The sequence below is a fragment of the Seriola lalandi genome, unplaced genomic scaffold (assembly GCF_002814215.2).
Source record: "Seriola lalandi dorsalis isolate HSWRI2012SDOR001 ecotype SW California unplaced genomic scaffold, Sedor1 jcf7180002054497, whole genome shotgun sequence".
NCBI lineage: Eukaryota > Metazoa > Chordata > Actinopteri > Carangiformes > Carangidae > Seriola > Seriola lalandi.
In genome coordinates this window covers 17,942-36,108 of record NW_019525050.1, presented here as the reverse complement: position 1 = coordinate 36,108, position 18,167 = coordinate 17,942, and the positions used below count along the sequence as shown (strand labels likewise).

Here is an 18,167-nt window from a genome sequence, read left to right as displayed (position 1 = left end):
TATGAAATACGTGCTTGCATGGGGTGTTTAGGTGTAGTCTGAAAAGCTAGGTTTTCAGACTGGTGAAATGGACGTCATTCTACTATTCTGACACTGTCTGGCCAAGACGGAGACTAACCTGGACTAAGATGAGCAATCTCAGGGTCTTTGATGTGACAGGCAGCTAGAAGTCCAGAGGCAGAGGATTGAGATGATGGTGTATAGTTGGAGGTACAGTAGGAAGAAGCAGGCTAGTGCGGGTCAAACAGCAGATGAGCAGCAGGATTGTGGAGTAGTTACAGAGGGTTGGTGGCAGATACAGAGACTCCGGTGAGTTCAGTCCAGGTGGAGGACGAGTCACAAAGTCTCTCTTTTTGCGTTGCTGTTGTTGGGTTTAGGTGGACATCAGTTTGTATTGTTTTTCCTGTCAGTGATGCCTTCAGTACATCTGAAGCTTATCAATTCTACTTTAATGAAATTCTTGTTATTGTTATTTTTCTGTTTAACTTCAAAATAAATGTAAAATAAAGAGCCCCCCCCCCCCCCCCCCCAGCTCCACTGAGACAATACGTTTGGTTTTCCTCATACCTGAACTCCTCTCATTCAGAACATAGATCTCTATTGATGCTAATAATCCATCAGCCCTCCTGACCTAACCTGTGCTCCATCTCCGAGTACATGCAGCTGAATATTCAGTCAATTACTGGAGTAATAGGCAGCAGGCGGATAAAAGCGCTGGGAATCCAGCTCCTTCTCCCCGTCTGTCATTACTGCCGGAGCAGCCGGAGCACAGAGGCCCAATGAAACGCATTCAGACATGATTAAGAAAAAAAATTTAGGCAAAAGATGAATCAGCTTGTATTTGAAAAGAATTTGGACTCGCAAGAAGCAGAGCAACTCCACGTCAGTGCAGACACCCTGTCCGAACACGTGACACGCTCGCTCCCACACACGCACACACACACACACACACACACACTCACACACATTTCCCAGTCCGAGGGGGAGGGCACATTTATCTTTTTCTCTCTCGCTGGTCTCTGTGCTACTAGAGCAAAGGCTAAAGGAGAGGAAAGGACACAAGAGGGAACACACAGTTCCTCCCTTCACTCTGGATTTTTTGGAAAGGAAATAGTCCTGCCTCGTATCATATAACATCATGCTGCAGTGTGTGTCAGCGACTAATATGGCAAATAAAATTATCTGAAGATAATTGAAGTAGGAAGAGAAAGAATCCATGAATCAAAACAAATATTCTGTATTTCCAAAGAACTAAAAAACTGAATGAATGAATCATCCGAGGCAAAAGTACAGCGGGAAGAAAACAAAGTTGCATTCTACCAAAACTCAATTTCTTCCTTCTTTGTTGCAATCTAGTTATATTCCAGGTATATTGTGTTTATTTCAATCAGATCCCAGTTTTTATGGTTTACTATGAAGAAAATGGCACATAAACTCAAATAAGTGACTATTGAAAGCTGATCTTTTTTTTAGGTTAAAGCTGCTAATGTCTGATATGTACTTAAAAAATAATAATAATAATAATTTTGTCCAAAACATGGCTTAGGTCTTGCTAGCACTTGCTACTGACTTTTGACAAGATATTGCAGCATGTCGACAGTCGGACTCTTAAACCTGGCCTGGGGTGGCTCTTTTAAGGAGGCTGGGGCAGAATTCATTGCTGTTTTTCATAAACCAGGGTGAAAATATATTCTTCACCTGCATCATATTGCTTGTGGGCAGCTCTGACTGACTGATACCTGATTTTTAATCTGCCTGATCCATCAGTCCTAGGACTTGGTCACACCAGCATTTCATGACAATGAAAACTTCAAAGCAAAAAGGTCAAAACCAGTCTGACTTACCTTTATGGCCCTTTGTAGCAGCCTTAGAAAATATTTTTTAAATGTCAAACAAGTTTTGCAGTTCAGGTCAGTTAACTGATCTCATTCCAGCTGTAAAATATGCAGGTGTCCAACCCTAAAGCCCAACCCCGACTACCAAAAAAAAAAAATCCCACAAATCTGAACATGATGCTGAGGTCACTGAGGGAGACAGCTGAAATAAGACATGATGACCTAATAGTACTGAGATGAGTTTAAAGAAGCTAAATCAGAGGTGGAAATCATATCCGAAGGGCTACAAAGGAGATGTAAATCCTGCCCAGAGGCAGTTAGCAGTTAGAGCCATTTCACTGTGAAATCACAGGTTTATTCATATCACATCTCCTCTGTTTAATAAACACCACCTACACAAACACACAGCCTAATGGCACTAATGGAAGTAATTATGGTGCTTTTAATTGGGTATTTGGTCATTTATATGTTTACAGATTGAGTAATTTTTGTCTCCCTGATCATTTTAAAGGTCTTGAAAATAAACTCCTAACTCTCTCCTACCTGTAATATGTATACGTACTGCAGCATTACTGAAGGACTAATGTTCTGTCACTCTCTGTGATGTGCGAGTCTGATGTAAAATAAACTAAAGAAAGAGGTTTTTATATACTTCTATTCAAACAAAGTTAAAGCTGCTCTATATGCACTATTGTATATTAGGTAACTCTCAGATCAGTCAGCTCTTCAGACTCCAGACAGCATGTTCATGTTCACTAATTCAACCAGTTTTACGCAGAATCGGTAGAGAAGCACTTAAAACAGGTTGATTTGAACCAATTTTTTTTTTTTAATCTGTTGGGAAGTCTAGATATTTAGAAAAAAGAAAAAAAAAGAAGAAGAACTAACCCTTAAACAGAAAACAACTTTAGATCCAGATGTTTTTCATCACCGTAACGTCGCTGAGTGCTTCCTGTGAATCTGCATCCTCACAGTTTATTACAGTGACTCAGCTGCTGCTTTAAACTGAAGCTCAAATGTGGCTAAAATTAATCACGTGAAGCAAAGATGCAGCAGGAGGCTGGATGCTGATGTTTATTCATCTGTCCTGCCGCTTTTAAATACGTTTGTTTTTTTGTTTTTTTAAATCTTAACCTGAATTTAGTGCAGTTTTATGAGCACATGAATTTTCTTGGTGGAAACAGATTGAACTCTCCTGTTTTTGTTGTGCTCCATCTTATTTAATCATTAACAGTGAGCAGATGAAAGCAGCAGAAGAATTACGCAGATAAAGTCTGGTCACAACAGTAAGTCATTTTTTTATTATATGACAAACGTCTCATAAAGAAAAAAGAACATACATCATTTTATTATTATATTTTCTCACAATATGTTTCAGTCAAGTTCCTGACCCTCCTCCTCCTCTTCCTCTTCCTCCTCCTCCTCCTCCTCCTCTGGCGGGCAGCTCTCCACCAAGGCGTGGTCAGTGACGTCTCTAAATCGGCCAAACCTTAAGACTGGCACTTTGACGAGCAGAGACAGGATGAAGGGAAATATTAATGAGACACTAGGAATAAAGATCCCCTCGAGGAATAAACGCGGAGGAATACACGGCATCTTCATGTGATTTTTTTTTTTTTTTTCCCGTTTACAGTTTCACTTTTAAGGTCGGTTTTTTTTCTTTTCTGCCCTCACTGTTTGTGTCAGTGGCAGCGGCGGAGCTGAAAACACCGACTGAAGTCCAGCAGCAGCAGCAGCAGCATCTGACACCGCCTGAACCAAGTGACAGGTCTGTGACATGACAGAGTTTGTTTTAATCTCTTAACTTTCTCATCCAGAGAAACACAGACACAGAGTTTTTTCCCGCGGAGCGTGGAGGAGGGAACAGCCGTGTGCGGTGCGACAGGTGCAGCTCTGCTCAGATGATTTATTCTGCAGGTCAGAATCAGCCCGGTGTGAGTTTGTCAGTCAACTTCACGCGGCGCTTTGCAGCTTCGAGAGTTGATCAGTAAGTGAATTTGATCAGTTGTGTACTTTTGCAAAAATGGGCAAAAGTGTTTTTCAGTCAACTTACTCAGGAACTGTCTTTTTCATTTAACTGCAGGACAGGTGTGTGACTATATTAACTTGAACCAACCCTTAGGAATTAATAATTGGTGATGATTATAGTTATAGCAGGTATATCCAGTGAGTCCCATTCAAGTGAATAGGAAATATGTTGCAGTGTAACCAGAGCCAATTTAGGAGAATGCTAATTAATATGATGATGTTGCTGTTACTAATACTTTTGGACAAAAACACACCATGGAGATTCTGCAGAGAGAAAAGGAAGTGTCAGAGAGGAACTGACAAAACAATCTCACTGCAAAAGTCCATTTAGTAGTTGTTCCAGAGCTTTCAGTCCTACCACACATTCATCCTCAGTTGGGTTAGTATGAACTCAGTTGTCTTGCCGTCAGTTCAGTGTCAATCAGTGTTTGGCTTCGCTTTGGTTCCTTTGTCGGAGGCAGCAGAGACATCACCTCCTTCCTCTATCTGGCTGAACCTTCTCTTTTCAGTCGCACAGAGGAGAAAAAGTCCAGACTGGTGAGCGCTGAAGTGCAGTCAGGACAATACTGAGTGTACAGCAGCAAAATGGAAAATGTGTGAATGCGATGCAGGACTGTAAAGGCTGATGCTGATGTTGTGTGTTCAATTTCAACATCTTTAATCCTCAAAATGTCGATTTCAATATTTTTCCTCGGAAATTTACTTGAGTACCAGAAAAAAACCCAGAAAAAAGAGTCGTGTGGATACAAATATGTGAGAACTACTTCTCACTTTGAACAGTGAGAACTGTGTTAGAACAGGTTTTACTAAATTTGTGTATGTCCGTCTTATCTAGTTTGCAGTAGAAGTTCTTATGGTTCAGCCCTAATAAGGATAAGGTGCAAGATTTCACTGCTGCTGCTCAGCCGTGCTGCAGCCAGTTTGTGCACTACATCTTTCTCTGCAGCTGATTTGCATTTAACATGAAAAAGTTTGCAAACCCCATGACAGCAGTTGTAAAATCATGTTTACCCACAAAAATGTTAATGGTAATAGCCCCATTAGATTCCTGCAGGGACTTAGGGTGTGTCTGCAGAACTCCATCTTGTGACTCAGTTGCTGCTCCTTCACACTTTATTACAACATTACCGTAGTTTGATATTTGGTTTACACTCTAATCTCTTGACGCCACTGGTGATTATTTTATCACTTGAACAAAACTGAGCACTATGTGCTGCTGCTGCTCTCACCAGTGAGGATGTAAGGCGGGCAGCCTCCTCTCCGCAGCCTTGAGACTGTTCACTCTGTAATAATAATCTGGCTGTGGCTGTAAATACCAGATTCCTTTTCCACTCGTGAATAACAGCTGTGGGGGAGTCGTGTGTATGTATGTGTGTGTGTGTGTGTGTGTGTGTTTGCGTGTGTGTGTGTTTGCGTGTGTGTGTGGAGAGGAGGATGGAGGGAAGTCCTGCCGTTACCAAAATTAAGAAGTTGGAATTTAAGCACATCCCTTTCCGTTCTCCGGGTTTCGCCCACGTTGAGAAGCATTCCTCCGGCCCGGCGCCGAAAACTTGCCAAGGTCACGCTGCCCAACAATTACTGATACACCCCCATCCCGAAATCCAGCCCACAGGTCGTCCATCCTCGGAGATACCCAAATACAGAGTGTAACTAAAACACGTCCGTAGTGAGCTGAAAAGCTGCTCTGCCTGTTTGTTTCCTCGCTTCTGTCAATCTCATTAGGCGTTCCCAGGCAGGTGAGGCAGCAGTGAGAGGAGGGGGTCACTTTGTACTATCAGGGTGTAATCTCAGTAAACATGGTGAAAGTGGTTTGTCTGATCCCCGGAGTGTGTTCTGTATTAAGTCAGCTTGTTTGTGGCAGCAGCGCAGCTTTACCACGGGATCCCTGAAAACCCTGAAACTTATTTAGACCACTGGAGGTTTCATAGAAGATATCTGACGCACCCAGCTGCTTCCTGCTGTGATCTCAAAGGGCCGGTCCACTGGCTGTGCATGTGCAATCCTCATTTCTTGATGACGATGCCATTAGAATTAATCAGAACCTTTTTTTTTTTTAGTTGTCTCCATTTCTTTTTCTTATGTGATTAAAATAAAAAAACAACTAGTCAACTTAACATCACCTTAAACCTTTTCTCGCCTCCAGCAGTGTAGCTCACCTCTCTGCAGTGATGTGCAGGTGTAGTGTGGACCTCATGACGTCACTGTTGTACTGTTGGAAAGCAGATGCACATCCATTACTTGAGTATTGGGCTGAACGATAGATTTCAGTGGGAATGGTCATCATTACATTTCAGTTTCACTGAAATCAATATAAAAATGATGATGATGGGCCGAAACATCTCTGTAGCACCACAGTGCTTCATTTATGGTCACCTTTTTTCAAACAGGCTGCAGCTCCTTTGACTTGGATATCGCACTTAGCCATATTTCGATTACTTGTTCAGCCCCGTTTCAGTCTCCACTGCAAAGAAATAGGGTATAAAATTTGTGTTAAATAACTCCGGGGGATATCTTCCACAGTTACAGTCTGTTCAACACTAATTCCCTCTCTGTGTCTCCTCTGCTCAGCTGCTGTGGAGGAACAGTAACAAAAAGAGGAAATTCTGTGCTTAAAAAGACCAAAGAAGCAAAGTTGGAAGACACTGACTTGATTAGACTAAGTGGGACAGCTGAAGCTTCAGATGGACTTTAGTTGAACTGAAGAATTCTGCACGTATTGTCCGTTTTATCTTATCAGTTACATGTTGGGAAGAGGTCACAGCAGAGCCAGTGTGGACGGGAGCAATGACCACAGTGATCAATAACTCTGTCAGTGTACATGTGGGCATGTGAGTCTTATATTAAGACAGATTTGACCAAATATAAACCTGCTCTTTACTGCATCAAGCCTAATTCTAAAAACAGGGGTTTAACAATTACATTTAGAGAGCTTAAAAAAATCTTAAAAGAAAATGCTTGATTTTAGAAAAAATGACATAAAGAGTGTAGCTTGAGGTTCCCTTTGTCATTCTCTTCCCCACTTATATCCCACTCCCAGACTTTCCCCTTTTATTTCTCCGGCTATTATCTCTCGTCTTGTTTCTCCCCTGTGTGTAGTGGTGTCACGTGACCAGAGCCGTAAAGGCTAGAAAAGCTGCGGCGGTTGAAATAGAGATGCTCCGTCAAAATTTGATAATTCTCAATAATTAATTATAATATATAGGTGCAGGTCCTGATTGTATCATGTGTTACCATTCTACAAGCATGCTCATAATGGCTGCTCTCCGTTTGGTGCACTGCTTGTTAATTAGTGGCGAAGGTGCAGGAGACATTCATTCATTCAAACCTTCATTTATGCAGGGAATGCCACTGAGAGCACGCTCTCTTCTTCAAGGATGGCCTGAAAGTAAATATTCAGTTCGAGAAACGATAATCCTCAAATGTAAAAACAATTTTGAAGAGATACAGATTGGTACAAGTGGTATTTTGTTAAGGTGCCGCACGGAGCCGTTGACTCAGGTCTGCATAAGCGGCATGTGCTGTTTTGTGATCGGCTGTAACGTGATACACATTTCTGCATGGGACAGCAATGACAAAAAAACCCTAAAACTAAAATTAAAAGTTGATGTAAACAATCCCAAACATTTATAAAGATGATAAGGACCTTCTAACCATCTCTAACATAATATCTAAATAGAAATATTGCTAACTCAGTTCTGTAATTGGACCCAGCATGGTGATTTTTGAATGGCTGTGTGTGTGTGATATCTAAGACCTGAAGAAGTCTGCTGGATGAGATGTGAAGACGTCTTCAAGTATCCACTTCTCTTCATTCAGCTCTTCCTGTCTGAGGATCTTCACAGACCACTGTTGTGATGAAAAGCTGTGCTGTGCTACTGCTGGTGTGACAGTCAGCTGGCCTGCTGCTGGTTGTTAGATGTGCTCTAGGCGATTTATTTTTGATATACACAAGGATGTGGTTTTTTTGATTATTAGAGGACAGCTGCAGTCTGGTGTTGAAGGGATGTTTGTCTTTTGATAATTATCTGTGATAAAGTCCGGCAAGTTATCGGTTTGTGGGTTGAAACCCACATATCTTTCACTTGGCTCCACATGAACACTGTATCTTCTTGATAATGAATATGCACATGGGGACTCGGTGTGTAATCCTATACTTGTGTGGTTCTGTGCTGTGGACAAGGTCTCTTCTCTTCTGATGCTGGATTTTTTTAGGCTAATATTGATATTTAAGAGTTTAAAAATCTGATAATCACGTATAACTTCACACATGACACATTTCTGGAGCTCCCAGCAAAGTTATAAGACTTTGACCTTTCCTTCTGTTGCCCAGATTTTAGATCTGACCTGCATGATGATTTTTACATAAACACTTAACTTTTATTAAGATTCTCCTAAATTTATTTTTATTTTTTTTGCAATGAACTAAAATATGTACATTTTACAGTGGAAAAATAAATGTGTCAGTCTCTCTGTTGGTTCATGACATCACTGTTTTCAAACAGCTGTGGCATTTCTCTATTATAAGTTACTGATAAGCAGCTCTGCCCATACTGATACACTGCTGATAAACTAGTATCAGGTAGTAATAAACTCATGTCACCAGTGCCAGTGTGTTTTGGTAGATTCCTGTTATGGCTCCTGATGGTTAACCAGTGTTAGCTCACTGCCATCAGTGTTAGCTCACTGCCATCAGTGTGGATAATAGAATTAGGTGTCATATCCATATATTAAATTGCAGGTAACCATAGCGACAGTACTTCCTAGAAGTGAAATTGACCCTAAGTATGGAGTGAAACTGACCGAAGCAAAGTGTAAAGAAATACCTGTTGATTTCGGCCCCAGCTTACAGTGGTAGAAGCACATTAATGCACTAGTCTAGAGATGTTGTGTCAGACTGGAGTCCAAAAAAGTTCTGAACAGTCCAAAAACCCAAATATATTTAGGACTATCATGCAGGACGACAAAAAAACCATTAAAACCTAACGTTAGAAGTTGGAATCAGGTAATTTGTGGCGTTTTTTGGCTTTTTTCTTCAAGCGCTGCCTCCATCACCGCCTCCATCTCACCCAGTATTTTTCAATTATTAGACATAAGTGAGGTATCACAGTGGGTTTGACTGTAATGTACTGATGTGTAAAAATTCTACACCTGGCACCTTTTAACAAACTCATTTCATCTTGTAATATAATCATTTAATTCCCAGTGATTTACAATATGATATCAGCCTGTTTGAAGGGAAGCAAGACTTTGAATACAAGGCTCAAAAGAAGATGAAATGACTCTGAGGATGTGGCGTATTTTTTTTTTTTTGGAGCACAGTAGATGGGATGGACCTGTCTGGCAGGTAGACCATGCAGCAGCGGTGCCAGGTGACAGGTGACAGGTGACAGGTAAAATTACTCCACATCCTGACACCGTAATCAGCCTGTCGATTTCGGCTGAAGCTTCTCGCCGCTCGGCTCCTCTGGGAGCTGCTCCTCCCGCTCCGGTGTATTCTGTCGACTTCTTCAGCTCGGCTCGGCTCCTCCAGCGGCTCCTTGTCGGCTTTGTGCGGCTGAGAGAATGGAGGAGTGGAGGCCGGCTCATGGTTTTGCTTGGGATCTTTGTGTTTCGGTATGTGCTGCTGGCTGGGGGCCCTGGTCCGAGGGGAGGAGGGTGCCTATCCCCTTTACACACAGGAAATAAACATGTTCTTATTATACTGGCCTGCACACTGTGCTCTCTGAAGAAAGAAATTGCATTTTCATCCCCATTCTGCTCTCATGTTATTCTGCGGTGCCTTGTTAAAGCATGTTGGCAACATGTTCTTTGTGAAACGCACATTTCTGGAGCTCTCCAGTAGATGGACGTGTTTTGTTTTTTTTCCAACAAAGATATTTGTTTGTCAAGACATACAGACTTTGACCTTATCTTCTGTCGTCCAGAGATGCAGGTCTGAGCTGCTGTTGTGGTCAGAAGCAGAGAGAGATCCCTTTGTTGTGAGAAAAAACACATTTTTCCAGTGTGAAAAGGGTCTCAGGTGGATTTTCTCTCAGACTGGATTCTGCAGGTTTTCATTCATGAATCACAATGCAGCACCAATTTATTTCACCAGTGTTGAACTAGATGTTGAATTTCATGTTTATTAATGTATAAATTCATGTCCAATTTCTAGTATAAATAACTGAATAAGATACTTGTGTTCTGCAGTAGCTCAAACATCAATAGACAACATCCAGCATATTTTTCAATAGAGACTTTTCAGCCAGTGGTCTTATCCAGAAAAAGTTAACTTTAATTTAATGCTCCAAATTTCTAAGATTGTGAGCAACCTGTTGCTACCAACTAAAGAGGTCAAAGGTCATAGTAACTTGATGGCCATCCTGTGACCACAGATTGATCATGATCAGTCTTTAAAGCATGTCTATAAAAGCCTGTTTAGAGGTGAAACAAATTATTAATAAAGTAAATGATTAGTAAAAGACAAAACCGATAACTGATTAATCATAAGAAGTCATTTTAAACATTAACTGGTTTTAATGAAATGTGAATATTGGTTTTCTTAGTCTTCTTAGATCCAGAGACCAATATCTGTCTTTATTCTCTGACTGTTGGTCTGACAAAACAAACATTAAAGATGTCAACTTTGGCTTTGGGAAATTGTGAGGGGGTGTTTTTCACTATCCTGTTATTTATAGACTATACACTTCAAATTGATTATTTGGGAAAATTTCAGTTAAGTCAATAATGAAAATAATCGTTACAAATTAAATGCCTTTTCAAAATGCCAGATCCTTTACAGGTCACTTGCAAATGATGGAGCTTGATTTGTGCAGATAATATATTTCAAAAAATTAAATTAAATATTGTAATTATGAGCACAGATATGAGTCAGATCCCTGACTCCTGTTTTCATCATTTAAACCAGGCGACTCATATCGGCAGCTTTGATTGGTCGGTTTACATTATCATACTGTGAATATAGGAAGGATCCCACACATGTTCTGTATATTACAGTTGTGGATGGTATTTAATCTGATGGGTCTTCACCGACTTCTGCCGGCGGCTTCTTCAGATCATTACTGCACTGCAAAAAATGATAATTTAATGATGCAATCAGTTCATCGCTCAAATCACAAATAAGTGATGCACTGTATTTGATTATATGAAGTTAAATCGTCTCACTCTGACAGACTTTTAACTTGAAATTAGATTTGAACACTCAATCAGATGATTTGACTTTCTAGATTATTTTTTTACAGTGTGTTCTCCCTCAACAATGCGTCTAGGTGACGCACAGACCTTTGACCTGTCATGCTGTGTGTTGCTGCTGTATAACATGCAGGGCTTGGTTAGTTTAGTTAACCTTGATACAGTCGTGTTTATTCAAAAGAGCAGAAAATGACTCTGGTTTTGGCATTTAATCAACTGTGTTTCTGAGGCTGAGGTGTTTTTCTTGCACAGTTCTTCTTCTGCTTCATTCCATAGAAGCTGCTCAACTGTTTCATATCAGTCAGCAGAGTAGCAAGACAGACTCTAATCATATGAAAAATGCAGGTAATGATTTACTCTGTTAATTTTTTCATGCATCTACTGTAAATAAAAAACGGTGTCCACAGTTATCGAGCAGGTCAAAGCAACAGAATAAAAACTGTTAGTGAACATTGAGAGTGAGTGGAAACAGTGTGGTGGAGACAGTCAGTCAGTTTGTCCCAGTGGTCAACTGTACATAGTACTGTACATAGAGAGATCACATAGAGAGGTTTTATCATAAGCTAAAAAGTAAAATCCTGATGGCTGTTGGGCCATTTTCATTTAAGATACAAAACTATTATTTATCTCAAAGGCAGGCTATGAGAAAGAACTCACAGGTAACAGTACTGAAAAAAATCTATGATATTGGTTTTATTTAATGCTTTGTAATAGAATATAATTATAATTATTATAATTAGATTAGGTCAGTGGTTCAATCCCTGGCTCCTCCAGGCCGCAAGTCGGAGTATCCTTGGGCAAGATACTGAATCCCACATTGCCCCTGATGGCTGTTCCATCAGTGTATGACTGTGATGTATGAATGTGAGTGAATGGGTGAATGTGGCAAGTATTTTAAAGTGCTTTGAGTGGTCAGTAAGACTAGAAAAAAGCACTATATAAGTGCAAGTCCATTTACCATATGAATTAACCTTAAAGGTCCCATATTGTATAAAGGTAGATTTCCATGTCTTTTTTTGGTTATAGATCAAGTCTAGGTTTCATTATTAATACTGAGAAAGCATCAAAGCGCTCAGTCCACAGAGAAAGGCACACAGCCTGTATTCAGAAACTAAGCCTTAAAACGAGCTGTCAGAACTTCTGTAACTTTGTGATGTCACGATGCAGTCACCCACCTCAAACTACATGGTTTTTGTTATTGTTATTGTTATTTTTTGTCTTATGGATCAACACTTAAAATAAAACACAAGAAAAGGGTGTAAAATATGGGACCTTCAAGACATCTACTCAACACGTCCTGTAACTACAAAATACAAACAACTGTTTTAATTCTGTTTTGGGTGTTTTTTGTTATTATTGGATATCTGACAGTGAAGGCAGCAAACAGGGAATGAAGGGACACAGTGAGTATGACCCCTTAATATATTTAATATTTAAGTCTAATATTTAAGTCTATTTTAGTCTTCTGTTTGTTTGCTAGCTAAACAGAATAATACAAATTATTCAGGTCTAAATATGACGCACAGAAATTTGAATGAAAGGAATTTACAGTTTTAATGGTCATACAGTCTTTGATAAAATCTAGGTGATAGCTATCATTTTAACTTTGTTGCAGTGGATGAAAAGTTTTCCTCAGTTGTTATCTTCAAGAAACAGTCATAGTTTGAATGTATTTTCAACTTTATACTTCCATGTTATCTGAAGAATTTGTTTGTTTTTTGGGAGTTTTTGTTGATGGGGAAGCAGTTTAGAAATGTAAAAGAAGAGAAAAGCAAGAAAGCAGAAAAACCCTAATCTCAACAGTCCTTCAGGCCTGGCAGCTGCACAGACCTGGTTACTGGTAACGTGAATGAAGAAGTGGAATAAATGACAGAGTAGCATTAAGACAGTGTCCTTTGACCCCTTGTTGCCTGCCTGGTGGTTTACCATGGAAGGCTGCCATGAGCACCAGTCTGTCCAAAGCTCAAACGTCGGCACAGACATTCTGACAAAACAGCTCTCTGCATGGTCAACGGGTAAAAGTTTAACAGCTGAGCCACACAGCCTGAAGAAGTGAGTGAGTGCTTTAATCTTTCTGGTGTTTTTTTTTTTTATGCTTTGTGGAGTCTTTTTTAGCCTGTGGTTTGGAGAATGTTTAATGTCAGGCTTTTTTTTGCCAAGCCGCGGTGTCAAAAGTCTGTGATTAATAAAGTAAATTCAGCCTGTCAGTGTTTAATTCTGGCATGTTTGAGAAAATAATCATGTGTGAAATGTCAACCAGAATGTAGGCAGTTAGATTTACTACAGTTATTTCTAGTATTGTGCATCTTGTGTTAATTCTTCGTGACAGTCGAATTTCCCGAATTTTCCGTGTAACAGCCACCTCTGCTGCTGTGTAGCTGTTTGTTTTATAAACCTTGACTTGGTTGTGTTTAGCCCTCACAGTTTGACTTGCCTGGACACAGTAACATTTTCATTTTGCATATAAGTGGATGTATGTGGCGTCCTTATCCCCAGTCACTCACTACCGCAGATTAATCTAAACCTTATGAGTAGCAACAAAATATTCTTGCCTGATTTGTGGTGTTTGTGGTGTTACGCTAGTTCGCTGAGTAGAAAGTCTTTAGCGCTCGACCGGATTTGATGCCAAATCCATTTAAAACATCAAATCTGAAGTGCAAAATTCTGTTTAGCTTAATTAACTATATAACTTAATTCGAACCCGTGGTTCCCAACCTTTTCCAACTCATGGCCTACTTGAAAATCTCAGAAAAGTTGGATGCCCACATCCAACCACAGAACAATATGGAGGCCAAATAATACATTCTTGAAAGCAGCAAAGGGAGATCACTTGTTGAGTCGCCGTCTTTCTTTTGACTCTCTCTCCTTTTTTAATTCTTTCTGCTAATCAGCTATCCATTTTGATACTCAGTTTTTGCTATGGATGAGACTGAGATGTCAAACAAGTATACAATGTGGCCCAGTGGCAAAGTGGTTCAGCTGGTGACAACACAACAGTTCCTGTTATTGGCTCATCCGAGTGACAGGAACGTCTTAACAGCAGGAAGAAAAAAAAAAAAACAATAGAAGAAGTTTTTAAACATTTTTAATGTAAGATCATTTCATTTTAAAACATTTAAAAATATTAGTCATATTTTTATTTTTTGTAATTACATTTTTCATTGTATTGTTACTGTTGCAAATGATTTGTCGGCCCACGTGCAATACCTTCGCGCGCCCACCAGGAGGCTACAACCCACAGGTTTAACCCAAACCCTAATCCTTAACGCAAACAAATACTATATACTAATACTGTATAAAGTTCTAAGACATTCATCTTCCTGAGGTTATTGAAATATAGGACAGTCTTAAAAAACAAACAAACAAAAAAACATCACAAACCTAAGGAAGTAATCCTGTCAACCTTATGGGATGGGGTGTGGTGGGGCAAACGAAACCTCCGGCTCCTCACCTGAGTCGGGGTCTGACAGAGGCTCAAACATGTGGCTGAGTCTCTCTGGTGTTTCCTCCTTTGACCATCTTGATGCTCTCTGCTCTGTCACCTGTCAAACTGGAACGAGCAGACGGTGGTGGGGCGGGGCACATGGCCTGATCCAGAATTTCTTGGTGAGGAAGTGGATGCGTTAAGGCCTCATTTATGAATTTTTTATTTTTTTATTTTTTTACTTTTCATGTAGGAAAACCATGTTAAACAATATATTAATCATAGTATTTTTACACACTTTAAAACGTGTCTAGAGGGGAGCTTTTATTGACTCTAGGATTGGAAGTTTATCGAGCGGTAATATGAAGCTAGATTTTTTTGGGCCACTAGGGGGCAGAAGAACTCCACAACAAGCTGACACATGCTTTATAAAGTTATACGGCTTTTGTGTAGGAAACAGTTGCCTATTTAGCAGCATTATCGCCCCATCAGAGTCGTGTTCATCCCGTGTCCATAAGTCTAAGTGCAAGTCTTTTCTCAGGTCATCTACACTGGGTTTATCAAACTTATCCAAATCCTGCGAACCAGACTCACTGGTTTGATCTGTCAAAGGACACAGCTAAGGTGTAGCTCACTGAGAACAAAACTAGTGGTGCGTTCGGGTGTTGCTGGTCAACTTGTAAAGTCACAAGTTCATCACTAGCAACCTCAAAATAGAAACTGGTGTTGCATGATACCTGAGTTTACAGTACAAGGTGTTGCATCAGGTAAACATCAGCGCATGATGGACAAGTGACAAATACTTTAACAGGTTAATGGAAAATGTACCGCACCTGTGACGACTTTGAAGGGTCGATTCTGTAAATTGGGACACAGCAGTGATGGTACACACAGTGAACAGGGAAGGGTGCATTGTTTTGAACAAGGCCACTTTGACCTGACCTGTCTGATATGCGCATCGATTGTTGAAATGATTGACCTTCCAGCTGTTTGCCGTGGCGTCTCCTGTCAATCTGTCATCAATTCACAACAGCGATGAACTTCAGTATCAGTATCTCATCTTTCAAACTGCTGTCATGACTTCCTCTAGGTCCACATCACACAAGGTAGTAGAGGTTGTAGTCATGTTTTGTGTGATGAAGATGTCAGTGAAGTGGATGTTAAAGTGAAGACAAACATCTCCAAAAAGACATCCAGACAGCCCACGTGTATTTGGTGTGATTGGTGGTGTCTGAGGTTCACTGTGGATTCAGGCACTGATTAACCAGCTGACAGCCTCTGTAGCCTCTGGTTAAAGTATTTTTTTTGAGCTGTAAGGTCACACAGGCCAATCATTTTGTGCTTTTATATTCTGTCTCTGGAACAAATGTTCATAATAAATACAAAGGTGTTCTCTTCACCTTTGACACAGTAGCTGAGCTGTTCAATCACCTGGCTCATTTAACTCAGTGTGTGACAGAGAGCAGGTACATTTGTCCACACGTCATACTGCAGCACAGCTTAGGTTAAATCTGCTTTTTGGCAGAAGCTTGCACTTTCAGTGAACTATTAAAACTGAAATGCCTCTTCAGGAGCCCCAGGAACTAAACTGGGGAAGTAATTCACAAACTAAAAGCCCCTTTTTGTTAATTTTCAGCTGAAAAACCGCGATGATCAGATGTGATGATGTTAGACTGCGCTGCGGGCAAACAGCTGGCCACCAACATTGTTAGATGTTATATTGTTGAATGTAGGTCGCGATGTTGTTAAGGGACAGTAATCCAACGTCTTCCCAACGCCATCTTGACATGTAAAATACTTATATGTAAATACTTTATAAATACTTTAGTCGTGAGCTAAACCCAATGTCTCCTAAATGTCACAGTGTCACTCAGCCAACGTTGGGCTTTGACGTCAAACTGATTTTCATTTCCAACAAAAACGTAACGTCTGTTGGAGTCGTTATAGTCCGGACATCAATGTAAAGTCAGAAAGACATTAGTGACTGCTTGGTGATTACAGGAAGCAGCAACCTTTTTTTTGATGCATAATTTATTTTTTTTGCATCTGGTAGCACAACGTAATGGGCCCGATGCAAAAATATTTCGTGTTAATTTCGGATATCTCGCACTTTTTTTGTGTGAGTTTTGATCGAGTATTTTTAAGTTGGATTCTTCAAAACCTTTTAAATCGCTTGTGTCGACTCATGTGGAGTTTGCACGTCCATGATATTTATTCATGCTCCATTTGTGGCCAAGTTTCGTTCACATCAGCAGCCAAAAACATAACAAATATTGCAATTAAAAAACATTGATACCGCTGCGGTGTCGTTAGAGCAGCTCTGCACCATGACCGAAATTTAAGAGGGAATGATTTGATATGAAGTTGGAAGTTAAATAAAGCCACAATGATCCACAGCTACAATGGGAGGAGGTGGAGGGGGAGGCCCATCATTCAGTTCTTTGTCGTTTTGCTGCTGTGGGATTTTGAAGTTTGAATGGACGTTGGAAAAGACTCACAGAGGACTGAACACATATCCACTGACTGTTTTCTGGTTACTTTTCTGCTTTAGTGCAGAACTTCATTGAAACAATGAGCAAATAAAGGTTAGGTTTTTATTTCACCCCCCTAGAGTTGTTGAGTAGTGGAGAAGTCAACTGAAAAACATTGTTTAAACATTATAAGAAATGACATCCATATACAGTCGTAATGTTGCTACTACAAGTACCTGCTTTCTCACAGCGTGAATGAACATAGCAGTTGTATGGCTTGTATTTGATCCATCAGCATCATGCAGTGCTTCAAACACCACACTACCCTGAGTATCCTGAGTTCCTAGAAATGTGCCTGGAATCGTTCCCGCGCAGTTTGTTAAAGCTCCTTTTTCTCAGATCCACACGTGCAGCTCTAGGATTTCATTTTGTCCTCTTGACTGTGATTCACTCAATAAAAATCCCATTATCTTGTGTTTTTCATGTGGTTTTCTCGAGCGTCCTTGAATTATAGCAACACTGCTGGTTGACAATTCCTGTTAACTCCCAACGAACGGCACTGAGTCACAACAGCTCAACACTGGCCGACAGTCTGGTGCAGTCTAGACGAAATTAAGGCAAAACAATTAAAAAAGGACTTATCTGTTTTTAACAGAAGGTGAATAGATAATTTTCCTAGAAATAATGCAGCTTGTTATTGTTACAAATATCTCAGTTACTCTAATTTCACTAAGTGTTTTTTCATCAAATTTTGACTCAATTTTCTGCTGTAACTTTTCTTTAAGACAGCTGAAGTTTTTTTTGATGACGCTCTTCAAATGGAGCTGAAGAAAATGTTTTGCCTTCACGGTTACTGAAAAAGAGAATCTGACATTCTCAAACAGTGAAGTGAATTAGATGAAGTGACGTAGTGCAGTACGAGGCGGCAAGAAGATAAGAGGTCCTGACATCTTCGTTTTATGTTTTCACATTTTGAAAAACTTTGTAAATTTTCAAATAAACCAAGATGTTTCTTTGACCTTCAAAGCACCAAATCAGCGTTGAGTAGTAACTCAGTAGTTTGTGTGTTCTGTGACGTGACTTTATTTGCAATAATTTAACACAATGCTTGTCTCCCTCTGCTACAGGACTCGTCTGCAGTTGAACATGCAATAGAGGAACTGGCTGCAACATCATATTTATCATCACTTTCAACACACAGTAAATACCCTCACCCCC

General features: G+C 40.1%; 1 long non-coding RNA gene across 2 annotated transcripts; it reads right to left on the bottom strand.

Annotated features, from left to right (window-relative positions):
• Window positions 1–3,113: 3,113 nt before the first annotated feature.
• Window positions 3,114–6,586, bottom strand: LOC147818750 (uncharacterized). 2 transcript variants are annotated; one of them, XR_015437666.1, is made up of 4 exons: window positions 6,511–6,586; window positions 6,237–6,324; window positions 6,020–6,072; window positions 3,114–3,337 (listed from the first exon to the last, which is right to left on the bottom strand). It is a non-coding gene; the product is annotated as an uncharacterized LOC147818750 (long non-coding RNA). The 2 variants fall into 2 exon arrangements; XR_015437665.1 differs by lacking the exon at window positions 6,511–6,586 and having other exon boundaries at window positions 6,237–6,503.
• Between the last annotated feature and the right edge of the window lie 11,581 nt (window positions 6,587–18,167).